At 38.4% G+C, this 14,091-nt stretch overlaps 1 long non-coding RNA gene across 1 annotated transcript; it reads left to right on the plus strand.

Annotated features, from left to right (window-relative positions):
* The first annotated feature begins 6,052 nt into the window (after positions 1-6,052).
* LOC128788778 (uncharacterized) lies at positions 6,053-6,522 on the plus strand. The gene is made up of 2 exons (XR_008431201.1): positions 6,053-6,196; positions 6,330-6,522. It is a non-coding gene; the product is annotated as an uncharacterized LOC128788778 (long non-coding RNA).
* Positions 6,523-14,091: the final 7,569 nt, after the last annotated feature.

Genomic DNA, 14,091 nt, shown 5'->3' on the forward strand with positions numbered 1-14,091 from the left:
TTCATCAGCAAAAACATTACAGGTGAGAAAATTATAAACTGATGCCAAGAATGAAGCACAAAACAGAAGTTTTTGAGGTTTTGTTTTCCAGATGAGTAAGAAGGTATGAGTTCTTTACAACACTGACACATTGCATAATTTTATTGGAAATTTAGACCTCTACTGATTTCAAAATAGAAGTCTGGGAAGCATTTGATATTGGCTCTGACAATCAAGTACCAGCCTACCAGATCTCACTTGGTCTTGAAAGATACACATGGTGAATTATTCTGATATGAGTAATGAGGACTGATATCTAATGGCAACAATTTTATTGAAATTAATGTGGGACCTGAAGACAAATATTGTCTAGAGATCATTTGCTGTGTCCAAAGTTTAGCAGATGGATATAGTCAGTGGAAAAAAATTAGAGAGATCTGTTCAGGACATGAACTGGACAGCAACAAAATGTAACATATAAACTATTTAATGACTGAGCAAAGACCCTTTCAAATGTCCTTGCTGGACAAAACGATGTATTTTTTATTCCTTGCTGGGGATCGGCTTTTCCGGTGGAATTTTGCATATACTGACACTGCCACCTAGTGACAGAAGAACGAATAAATAACAAAAGTTGAATTTGGGAACGCTTCTGGTAATTCAAGGAAGACATTCCACTTATTAATGAATCTTTCCATTTGGTCTTCTGAATTAATCTTTCCACATTTATAACTGAACATAAGGAGTGCTTCTATATATTGGAAATAATATTGTTTATGAGAAGGATCTGCAGTGTGGAAAACTATTCACTCAGCTTTTCTGAGCAAGGCAAAGTAGTGGTTTTGTAGTACCTCAAGGTTTATTATTAGAACCCCACTGGAGCTTTCCTTAGTGAAGGATTAGCAACGATTTTAAGCGAGTACTCCAAGCAAGCCAGAGGGATGTTTGGCAATACTAACCTTATTTCTAGTTTTTTTCCAGCAGAGAAACCAAGGCACATAATATTTTACAGAAATGCTCTGACTCAGCCCAGCAAGGATAACAATACTAGCAATTTCCACAACCTTGTCTTCACCATAATCTCACACAGTACTCTACATCTAGCTTCAAAAGTGATTTCTTATATTAGAAAAAGGTATCTTAGGGTAAATCCTAAATGTTCAATATGATCTAGATGCCAAAATATTTATTTAAAACTTTATACTGTCTTTTGGGATCCCTGACAATTACAACTGTTAGTGTTTATTTCTGTGCGTGCTCTAGACATGGAAGACTTTGCTTCATGTCCTAACTTTAGGGAAACAACTACCTAAAGGTAAGGTCAGCTGAAGTAAATACTGTAAAAAAGAGAGAAGGTGCATTAAGAAATTCCACTGGAATGGTTAAAGGAGGACCAACTCCTAGCCAATTAATAAAAAGAATGAGTAATACCCCAGAAAAGTGTGGGAATTAGAATATTTTTCTTCTTTTCTTTAAAAATTTGACATTATATGAGTGCTGCTTTCAGCTCAGAGTGACAGAATGGGCTAGAAATAATGACTAAAATGGAAACATGCAAGTAAGATCAATCACATCTGTAACTCTTGGCAGGCCAAGATGCACAACCTGCACATGTTCAGTCTCCCTATTGCCTGTTCTGCTGCTGAGCCAGTACCTGAGGCAATGTCCAGTGTATGAAACCATAAAACTGGAGACATTGTGGGGCTGCACTGTGCCAGGGAATGTATCACACAGCACAGTTCAGAGAATAATGGGTTTGAACTAGGAAGTCCACACCAAAGCTGCATGCTCAGGGTTCCTCCTGACAACCCCAACAGGTATCACATGCTTCTATTAATTGAGGACAACCAGACTTTAGCCAGACAAGGAACAGAAACATCAGCTTCATGTTGAAGCTGATAAAGTCACAGGATGATCTCAAATGTGGAGAGTTTCAGGTCTACCAATGTTTGAAGTGTGCACTGTTGCATGCTTTGAGTAACCTGGTCAAATGAGAGATGTCTGTGCCCATAGCAGGGGGATTGGAACTAGATGATCTTTGTCCAAATTATTCTATGAACCCAAAACACGATCACTTTATTGTTACAAAGATATAGCTAGATAAATAGGTGGAGATATAGATTTATCTATATTTGAGAAATTTATAATTTCTGATATAAACTTCTGTGGACATGTATATTCTTTTTCTTTCTGTATTAAAACCCCCTATTTTTAGGAGTTTACACCTCAGCTTGTAAAAACTGAATTACTTTACCTCATGTCTGTAGTTTCACTGAGTCTGAATTTATCCCAGTTTGCAATTTCCTATGTTTAATTTGGACTTCCATGACACTAGTGTTTTGTGCCCAGGTTGTAGGAGTTTGGAAGGCCTATGTCAGCTCTGAAACTCATACAGTTTTGATCTGGCTGTGCAGTGAGCTCCAGGTGTGATTTCTATGTTCAAATACAAAACCCTTCCTAAAACATCCTACAGGCAAACCCATCCTTTTAGCAGGTTGGTCTGGCCTCAGTGCTTACTGCAGCAAGCTGTACTACAGAACTCCTGAACTGCTATACAAGCCTGAATTGTAGAATTAAGCCTTGAACTCATCTCTGAGTAGAGCTCTGATGGCAGGAACCTCATCCACCATCTGAACTTGCAGATAGCAAGACTCTTACCTAAGTGATAAAGGTGTCTGAACCTTTCATTGACAGCTTGTCTCTTACATTGCCAGAGATTTTTATTTTTTAGACTCTTACCTAAATTATCAGGATGGAGAAGAAAACAAAACAGGTTTCTTTCCTCCAAATGATATGACAGAAATGTCACCAGAGTAATATGATAATTATAGGTTAAACAGAATCCGAGTTTTTCAGTTCTTGCTAATATTTTTCACAGATATAAAATATCCACAGATCTCTGACGGACCCTTAAAATTTTGTAAAGATGCATAGGTTTACCATCTCCAAGCACATAGTCAGAGATTAGGGCAAAATTCTTAAGCACCTATTTGTCTTTACGGTATTTTAGCTCAAGCACTTCTAAGGAGCAGAGGTGTTTTTCTGTTGTCAAGAGCATAAAGATTAAGGGAAAATGTGAAGAGTATTTAGGCATAAAACTGAAACCAAAATTGATGAGGTCTGATCCCTTAAATATTTTTTATGCATGTCTAGTCAGTTGAAAAAAATGCATCAGGTCTATTCAGAAAAATTACTTATCCTCATAATTTTTCTTTTAAAATTCATGAAGTTCCAGGATCACTTATAGTAGGCAAATATTTAGTTTTCTTTGCTTTGTAATTACTATGATAATTATTCTTTCAGAGAAACAAGTGATGGAATCAAGCTGGAAAAAGCAACAGGATTAAACTCTGATGGTTTCAAGTTAACATTTATTCAAGGAAAACACACTGCTTTTTAGCAAAGACTTTTCTTGCTATAATATATTTGCCAGTCGTGCATCTCTGCAATGTAAATGAGATTATAGCAAACGACAGCACAGTGTAAAAGGGAAGGTACTAGACTGTCTATCTATGATTAGCAGGTAGGAGAGAGATGAAAGACGATTAGCAGGTGGGAGACAGATGAAGGAAGAATTTAGGTTGAGACAAAATTACATATAATATTTGGCATTTATGTATTTTTCAATAATTAGAATGACAGCCTTTCTGTGTTAAAAGGGATTTTAATCATGAAAGGTTATACTTTATTTAAAGACAGGTAGATTAAAAGCAAGCAAATAAAGAATATCTCATGCTGAAATTAAAAGTTGTATGTGATAATGACATGAAAATAATTTACACCAAAGAACAGGACCTTGAAAAGTGGTGGTATCTTTTTAGAGTGAGACATCTGGAATCATAAAAGCCTTAATTAATTCATGGAGATTATCTGTTTAGGTAATGGAGATCAACAAATCCCTGGACAGATGAGCAAAATTTAGAAGAATTAATAGAGTAAACAACTGGAAATAGAGTCTGGCAAAATTTCAAATTGTGTAATCAAGAAGATTAGTGTAGTGTTTGCCTGATTTTATTGCCTGGATAACAACTAGTCCCCCAAAAGTGAATAGATTCATGGAAGAAACAGAGGAGCAGGGTGGGAGGTGATGCCATGGAGCTGCAAGGTCCCTCAGCTCCCAGGGTGGCTTTCCATGGCACTGGTTCTTGTGACTGGCTGCAGAAGATGAGGGTAACCCAGGCTTTTATTAACAGATCCCTTGGGGTGGATTAGAGTGAAACGACTCTGAGTGATAGGTGTTTGTAAATATACGCGTGCAGGGTTTATTGTAGAACTATTTGGTTGCAACAGACATCAGATATGTAGGCATTTTGGTTATTCTTATCTGTAGTATAAAAACAACAGGAGAGCACTGCAGTATGAAAGTGCAAAAATATCACCCAAGGGCATGCACAAGGGAAAAGACAGAATACAAAATGACAAAAGCATGAAACACAAAAGACAGACAGAGAGAGAGAAAGGGCAAGAGGGTGAGCCTGTCATCACCCCTAGGCCCAACAACGAGATTTGGCTGCTGTGCAATCTTGGTTGCATTGGTGGTCGCAGACCAGATCTGTTGGGGTGAGGGAAGCCCTGAAGAAATGGTTAAGGAAAATCCTCAGAAGATCCCCAGAGCACAACTTCTATTGGGTTTATAGTCACTCACGTTCAGGCTGGAACATCCAGGTATCCCCCGGGGCAGGGAGCTTCACTCTGGATGAGGTGGATCAAGGGATGCTTTGGGAGCCCCTCACACCTTCTAAGACAACACAGCTGCCCATTGCACCCCAAAGCTGAGCATCCTCAGGACACACACCAATGTCCCAGGGGAGGATGGGAGCCCCACAACCCAGTGATTTGTGCAAGGGGAGACAATTTATCATGGCAGGAGGCACCAACTCCACAGGATTCACCTCCTGTCTCACTCATAGCCCACCATTCTCCCTCTGACCTATGAGATCACCCCACGACAAAAGCTCACCTCCAAAGCAAAGCACCCTGCCTTCTCTTCACACAGGGAATATTTTGAGTCATTATCCCTTAACAATTCAGTCTCTCACACTGGTTTGAGCCCCATGCCATTGCATTCACATGGCTCCTGTGAAAACTGGATGCTTAATTTTATCATAGTCCAGACAGGCGATAAACATTGGGAAATAGAAAATGAATAAATTGAGAAATAAAACAAAATACAACTTTTGGAGAGGCAGCTGTCTGTGATGGACAGTTACAACCTGAGGCAGAAGAAGGTGTGAGCCATTAAAGCTACTGGAGTTACTCCATTCTAGATTAGGTGAGGAGCTGCATTTTCCCTGTCAAGAATCATACTCTACCAAACAGACATTAGGTAAAAGAAAAATACCAAAGTGTGCATTTGCATTGCTTTAGTCATGTGTGTGTGGTTCTGCTTTGCTCACTGCTCACTAACTAAAACTAAGTTTAGTTTCTGGATATTTTTTTTGTCTGCATTGAACACAGTTTGTTAGTTTCCCATCTGAAATCACATAAGTGATAGAAGAAGAAAACCTGAAAAAAATGCATCTGAATCTGCTTTCTCATTTAGATACTTGTGTTTAAGAAGTTTGTAATTTTGCACTCAAGACAAAAAGGATATTTCTCTTACAACTTTTAGAAGAGAACTGCAATAATACCAGATCCCAAAGTCAATATTAAAGGATTTTTGCTCCTATTAGGCTTGGATGTTAAATCCCATGTGAGTATCTGCATCACGACTTCCCAGACTTAGAGAAAATTTTTGCAAGTACAGCAGGATTCTTCCAATAAAGGTTACAGATGTAGTAAAATAAATATTTTTTCCTAGAATAACTATCCATCACTCTTTTTTTTCTTTCATATTTTCAATACTAATCTCACAGCTGCCATGCCAAAAAAGTACAATTTGCAGCTAAGAAATCAGACAAAACAACTAACTTCACCAAAGTGAAACTAAGTTCCAAACATTGATTTAAATTTTCTAAGTCTGGAACAGCTATACCTAGATGCTGGAGTAAGAGCTGACAGCCCTAGTTAAGCTGTGGCTTTTTGAGATGTACATCAGAGTGATACATTTGTGTTTATAGTGATTGTTGTCCAAGACTGAGCACCAAGATGTTTCCTATTACCATCCGAGTAGCAGTTGCATCTGGACAGTTTTCCTTATCTCCTGTTAATGGGCCCATCAATGTCTCGCCTCATGACTCAGAGATAACACTCTCCAAGAGCCAGTTCTGTTTAACAGGTGATTAAGAACACACCTCGTGACTCAGAATAACATCAGCCCATTGTGAGATGCTCCGCCCAGGGGGAGAAGCTAGGAATTCCCACCTGGATAAATCCAGGCATTTCTAGACAGAAAGGCAGCCTTTCCACAGGTTTCCAAGAAGACACAGCAACCACATCTGCCACTCCAAGAGGACTGCAGCCACTCCAATTTGGACTGCTACCAGCATGCTGGCCAAAGCGGGTGTCAGGTTGTATTCTGACTTTGCCAGTGGTCTTCCTTTTGTATCATTGTGTGTATTTTTGTCTTTTGTTTTCCCTTTTCCCAATAAATTGTATTTCTGACTTGGAGTCTCTCACTGGTTTTGCTTTCAAACCAGAACATTGTGTTGAATTGAAGTTCTGATTTCAAGCCATTTCTCTGAGTTGACAAAATGTTTCTTTTCCATCTCCATATTTAATTTTATATTAAAAAATAAAATCTTGCATTGAAATAAAAAAAAAAATCTTTCACAAAGGGAAAAAGAGATAGAAGGTATGGAGTGAGTTTAACACCAGAATCAAAGGGTTGCTAAAAATAGGTTGCTAACACTAAGCAATCAGTAAGAAACATTTCACTCCTAGCCCTTTAATGTACCTAAATATTTTCAATTTCCATCACCTAATTGGAAGCAAGACTGCAGACTGAGAAAACAGTTCAGGCTTTCTTCTGAAAGCTCTGAAGACTTTAAAAAATGTTTCCAATGTTTTAAGTTAGGAGTCAGATCACACTGTATCTGTCTTATCCTCAGATCTCCACATCCACTTGAAGTTAAAGACATTAACTTTAAAATCAATGGTACTTATTTTGAAGATATGTGTTTGATCATGGGTCATTCAATAAGTGAATAATTCTTTGAATTAATTCCATTGTGGTAGTTTTGGGGACAAACTATTATTGTTATGATCTTACAACTTTTTATGGGTTCTATTGATAGAAGTCCTTAAGAAAAATCTCAAACCTCAAAGTAGTTGTACCTGAATTTGAGACTCCATCTAGACCCAAAGTCCCATGATAGTCACTGTGTGTTTGGGATTCTATACAGTGGCCTGAACACCCTGATTTGTTGTCTAAGGGTTTCATATTACCTCTAGGGCAAAGGAATTGTAGTGCTCTAAGAGTTTATACTTGGTATATCATTTTATGCTGGTTTTGTTAGCAATAAAGCAATTAGTTTTGTTTGTTTGTTTTGTTTAATATTTGGAAAATGTGACCTATTCTTGGTCCATCATATTTGTTGGCCCATAAGAAAGTTTTGGAAATCCAAAAGTAGCTGAAATGTTATTAGGCTTTTGCAACTGAACTGACCCTCATAGGTTCAGTTGTGTGTTTACCAGCCATGTGATGGTATCCCAAATATCTGCAATGCTCTGGCAGGTTCTGCTGCCTGTATTGTCCAGAATGCCATGATCGAAGAGATCTTCAACATCTAGCTTATACAGACAGCTAAAAGTAGGTGTCTTCATCTTGAACTGAATCCCACACAAAGTAACAAATCAGTCATTGATAAATGACAAGTTTGTCATCATATGTCATATATGATTTCTGTGAAAACATAGAATAACACTTCATAATTCATTAAGTAAAGTCACCTTTTATTTTTTTTTTAATAGAGCATATCTTAAATAGAGTGATTAAAAATATGGCAGATGCAGAATGGAAAGAAACATTTGAAAGGAGTAACTCACACTTTCCGCAATTTTCGTTGTATAGCTTATTGCCCAGATCTAGAAAATGGAGGGAATTAAATTAAGTTGCTACAGCCTTGCTTCTTAAAGAGCATTATGTTGTTACATCTACTTTCCTAAGATAAAACAGTGAAGAAAACATTAGATATGAGCTGTGGAAAAGGGACTGGGAAAAGAAACAGAAAAACTACTACCAGTAGTTGAGGAGATGGGAGATAGGAAGAAGAGAAGGAAAGGAACTGTGGCAGGCATTTCCCCAGGACCCTCTGGAAAGACCACAATGAGCACCTGGCTGGTGATAGCTCATCCATATCTTGTTCAGGCACATCAGTAACAAGAGTAAGCCACAAACATACAGGTGGGTGAAGACTGAGACATGTGGATACAAAGCCACTGGCCTGGCACTGTGGAGATCTCATGGGAATCATGAACTGCCAATTGCCATTATGTGATTAAAAACTAATCAGCAAGAACACAAAGGCCCAGTGAAGATCAGCAGAACAATTTCCAGACTTAACGAGTTTGGGATTATCCAAGGGGAATGGTGGGAATGTTGTTCCTGGTGAGAAGCTGACCAAGAACCAAGGACCTCAGAACACCTTGCAGAGCTCTTTACCTCTCCCTCTCAGAACACCTTGAGGCTGATGGAGCTACTGCCTGCACAGGCAGAGGTCTCCTGTTGGGATACCAGGAGAAGCAGTACTTGAGGGCTGCATAAAACTTCTTATGGGGTATTTTAAAGGAATTGTGGCAATGTGTGAAACATTATAGGATGTTTAGGGAAGGAATGGAAGTGGCAAAGGGAGCTGTCAAGGTGCATTATGAGGGAACAAGCAGAAAAGAATAGAGAGAAAAGGCAATAAAACAAGCTGATCAGATATAATTGTCTTAATTGTCTGTTGTTTCTACACTTGTCAAACTTCCTTTCATAATTGCAGTTTGCACTATGTTCTGATGAAATCCTCTTTCTGGTTCTGTATGGGTGTGCTCTCTATTCTGAATATGTGTGAAAACTGGTGAAATTCAAACTTAATTAGGCAGCGAGTAGGATAAAAAGTGCCAGATACAGGATAAAAGAAACCAGCTACTGGAGTGCAACTGCAAATCTCTGGGCCTTGTTTGTCTGTGTCCCAGCAACTGGGGAGGCCAGGACAGCTGGGAAGCAGATACTGGTGTGAGAAACAATACTCACTTCCAAGATTTAAAAAGTTTATTAAAACCTTATCAAAAATACAACAGAAGACTGAATAGAGAAAATATTACAGCACCAGGAGCAGAGGATCTTTCCCACCATGTGCTCATCCACACAAGGGATGTTCCACCTTTTAACCCTTTAGTCCCTCACAAAGTTCTGTCCATCGACTCCTTCTTCACTGTCCAGTGGAGTTTGCTTCCTTAAACCTTGATTAGAGATGTTGCCATATTAATGAGCCAACCCTCCCAAATGTCCCAAACCCAGGCCACCCTCTGATAACAAAGCAAGGGGGGGTAAAACATAACTATAAGTCTATAAAAATTATCTTAATATATATACATGATATTTGCCTTTTAATTGTGAGAGTCAACAATCACATTACTCATATATCACACTGGGTAGGTTGAGCAACCAAGGCTCACCCTCAGAGTGATTAATATTTTTGTTATTATTACTATAATAACAGAGTTATTATTTTTTTTTCCTCCAACACTGGAGTTCCAACAGCCACAAATCAAGAACAGGAGCAAGCCATCCACACTGCTCCTGTTTGTGTGGGTGCTGTGTGCATTTCTATGGGTTCTGGTGATGCTGGGTGGCAGCTGTGCTTGTGTGTCTGTGTGTCTGTGTGTCTGTGTGTCCCTGTGTCCCTGTGTGGCAGCTGTGCATATGTGCCTGTGTGTCTTTGTGTCCCTGTGTCCCTGTGTGGCAGCTGTGCTTGTGTGTCTGTGTTTCTGTGTGTCTGTGTGGCAGCTGTGCATGTGTGTCTGTGTGTCTGTGTCTGCGTGTGCCAGTGATTACACACTCAGCCTTGCTACCTTGGGACACAGATACTGCAACCTCACATCCATCAGGCTTTCAACTGCCTCAAACAAGGAACATGTATTTTGTTGGGGGGGGAAGGTGGGACAATCCTTCAGAGAGAGAATATGACACTGTCAGCTGAGATCCACAGAACTGTGATAATTTATCCACTAAAATATATTTTTCTATCACAGTTTTTCACACTTTAAAGGAGAAAGCTGACAGTTTATTTTTTGAAAGCAGAGGTGTTTAGCCTAGCTTTTAATATTGGTCCTATATGGCTTTCTTAAAAAAAAGAAGTTTGAAGCAAAATTGGCACTATTTCAATTAACTCGAGTTTGGAATATATGAAAATAATGCAGTGTTTTTTTCATGGCAGCTTACAAATGTGTTCTTATTCTTGATATGAATATATCAAAGCAATAGTAATGGTCTTACCTTCATATAAAATATCATATGTTGCTACTTATAAATAAGTGGGCAAAAGTGGGCTCTGATGTGATTCACACTGATTCTTTAATTTAAGGATATTGCATTTTTGGAAGGAGAGATACACTATGCATATCAATCTTGAGGGAAAGAAGCTATATTTGCTGACACTGCTGCTCCAGCTCATAATTTCTCGATATGTCTGAGGAGATGGTGCTCTGCAGCAAACACTGTGAAGCCAAGCAATTGTGGGAGCCCACAACAAATGCATCTCTGTAGTGTAGATATCAGAAGGGAATATTTCCCCTCAAAGGAATTATTTATTGTTCTGTTCCAGGTGGCTTTCACAGGTAATATGTCAGGATTCAGACAAGTTGAAAAGTACATGGGTAATTTATGACAGCAAACGTATTGCAGCTTAGAAGGTCAAAGCCATATAAATTGAGAAAATAAAGAAACAGTCTTGAAGAAAATAACATTCACTCTTTTGTGTTAAAAAAAAAAAAAAAAAGAGAAAAGGGCGTAAAGGCTCCAGGTTATGGCACCAAATCCACTGTTATTTCAAATAACCATGTAATGAAGATCTCACTAATTGACCTTTCTTACCTTTAGAAAATTAAATATTCTTTTTCTCCTGTGCTATGTAATGGAACTTAGCTCAAAAAGTTAATCAGATCACAAAAAAAAAAAAATCTAATACTTAGAACTCTTCTAATTTTTGCAAAAAAATTCACACTTGACATGTTTACTCTTGTGCAAGCATTGCCCACTAATAACCCTGGGCATTTTTGAATTTTTTTATGGTTTTTCATGCTTCTTCAACTATTACAATCCTTTTCAGCTGTTTGGTTTGGTTTGGGTTTTTTTTTTTTTTTGTGTGTGGGTGGGTGGGGGTTTTTTATTTGTTTTTGGTTTTTAAAATTATTTTTACTTAAAAAAACAAGACCTGTTTGGGCCTTAGGTCTGCACAGTTCTGCAGATGTACTGGCAGTGATTGAAAGGTTCTTCCGCAGCTCCATAGAAAGTATAACGCAATCTCCTCCAAAATATTTTTAAGCCAGCTGGTATGCAGTTGTTCTGATCTCAGTCTTCCAGTCCTTTATTGCACTCTTCTAAACCAAAAGCAAGAGGCAACACAGTTCTACTGACTCGCAGAGTCAGTAATTGTTTAACCAAAATTAATGCAGAGAGAGAAACATTCTTGCTTTTGATATGTAGCCAGCATTTCAAGATGTTTGTTGGTAGAGAGGTGGTTTGGATGGGACTCTGAAGGAAGGTCATTTAAGGCATTGATAAGGCTGAATTCCTGACAAATGGAGAGAACTTTCTTGAAAATACAACAGCTACAGTCCTGGCAAGGAGGAATTTCCACAGATGCCATTTCCTGTGCTCATTTAAATAGAATTTATGTTCTGCAAGGCTCACTTTGCCCCTGATTTGGGAACTAAATGCACTGTCAGACAAGATAGGAACTTGACAACAGCAGAGACAGATTTATTCCATTTATTATGTCAGTTGTCACACTTTGTCAGCTTTCCCATTCTCAAATTATCTTCAGGATACAAAATAACTATGGTGGAAGAGAGTAGTTTGTCTTCAGTATGGATTATGGAGCTGAAATTTTTCACAATCATTCAGTTTGAGATGGATTTGTTTGCAGTGATGGTTACACTCCTCTTTCTTTATTAAGACAAAGAACCTGCAGGTATGAAGCTTAAGTCCATTTCCCCTTGACAACTTTACCTTTCCATGGGGACTGAAGCCATACCTTTATCTTCAGTCCTTAATGGTGCTGTCTGATTCACTTTTGGGAAAATAGTTTCCAAAGTGCTTTTGGAATCAAGCAGTCAGGCAAACAGTCAGTTGACAGCTATCAAACATTCAATACTGTGTGTGCTGAGATAGACCATGGGGCAAAATTTGGCTTCTTGGGTTGTAATATGAATTTGTCCTGCCATTTGATCCTACTGATAGATCTATAAAACTAGTTTATAGCAAGTTGTATTTGCGGTCTTCTGGAAGGCAGTTCTGAAATCCCACCATTCTGCTGGATGAACCTGAAATGACAAGGGATCTGTGACTATGCAACTGTACTATACTGGGATATTTGCCAGTGCAATCTGCACACTGTGGCACAAATACAAACTCAGCCATGGTGCTGCTCCCTCCAAGGGGTGCCTGTGTGGGCACTTGCAAATTCAAAACTGAAGAGAAGTATGGCCAAGTGCTGCCACTGTTGCCTGGCACTTAAAGGAAAATGTTTGGCATTAGGTTCTCTTGCAGATAATGGTAGGCTGACATTGGAGGTATAAACCCCCCTTTTCAGGCCTTCTTGAGTAAAGGGCAAGGAAAGCATTGGAAAGTGAGAAATGGAGACTACTGATATTGTGAAACATGTAACACATCCTGCCTTGCCTGAATACTATGGCGTAGTCCTTACTCTGAGACCCACACTTCATCTGCCTGGTTAGAGAAGTCAATGCCAGCTGCAGTGAAATTGGGTTGTAGCTGCCATGGCAACTTTCACTCAGAATTCTGCATTGTGCCATTGTAACTGCTATAGGGGATTTTCTTCTGTTTATTATTTTCTCCCTTGGATGCTGCATTTCCATTCTTTTATCCTATTGCATAAAGCAGTCTGGGGATATATTACAAACAAATGAGTGTTAACAGCATTAACAGTGAATCCTTATCTAATGTTTTCTTTAAAAAAAAAAATATTTGTAATTATTAGACAGCATGTATGTTGTGACTGAGAACAGACCATGTGGCACTGTTTGTTCTGAACAGGTAAGTAGTTGATTCCTTTTAGAAGTATTACAAATGTAAAATCAGCATTTAATTTTTTTTCTTTAAGATCTTCTTAATATGTGCATTTTCTATGTTTCTGCCAGAAAGAGTTTTCAGACTAATCAACAATAACAGGAGAAAATAAACAATGAAAAATTCTGTAAAAATATTCAGTTCTACCTGAATTTACTTTACAGTGTCATCCACCTTGCCCAATTATGAAATATTTCAGATTATAAAATTTGAAGAGAAAAAAAAATCTCTGTGTTAAAAATTAATCATAACTTCTCTTTCTGCAGACGGCTATGGAAACACAGATTGACATAACCCACTTGGAAAAATTCTAGAAATTCAATTTAAATTTGATAAAGAATGATTTCCATATCATAGATTCTTTTTAAATAAACATGTATCTTTCAGTAACAGTATTTAAAATTCCAGATGGATTAAAAATCCTCCCCTCACACCCTGACCTTTCATTTGTGCACTCACACACATGAATGTTTTTAACAGGGTCATTTCACAAAACTGAACAGAATTTCCCTTATGCCCCAACCCCCACCACACACACACACACATCCTGGTCTCAGCTTAGTTTTATAAAGCCAGTCCAGCACTGTCTTCACTCCTCTCTGAGTCTGGGGACTTCTCATGCCTCCCATCCCACTCATCCCCATGCCAGATTCTCTCACACACTATCAGTTTTATCTATTTTGTTTTTCATACGTGGCAGTCTGCTGTGTGGATAAATTAGCAGAAATATTGATTTTAGACTCCCCTTGATATCATAAAGGAGGTTGCAGCTGAAAGGGATTTTTTCCCATAAGACTCCCAAGGCTCAGAAAAATCCATTTTTATCTGGCTGTCAGACATACTCCAGTTCTACTGCCCCCAAACATCAATACCTCAAACACCTTGCTAAAAAAAGCCTCTCCTTTGTACCATGAAATTCAGTTCCTGTTGGGTAG

The sequence above is a fragment of the Vidua chalybeata genome, chromosome 5, assembly GCF_026979565.1.
Source record: "Vidua chalybeata isolate OUT-0048 chromosome 5, bVidCha1 merged haplotype, whole genome shotgun sequence".
NCBI lineage: Eukaryota > Metazoa > Chordata > Aves > Passeriformes > Viduidae > Vidua > Vidua chalybeata.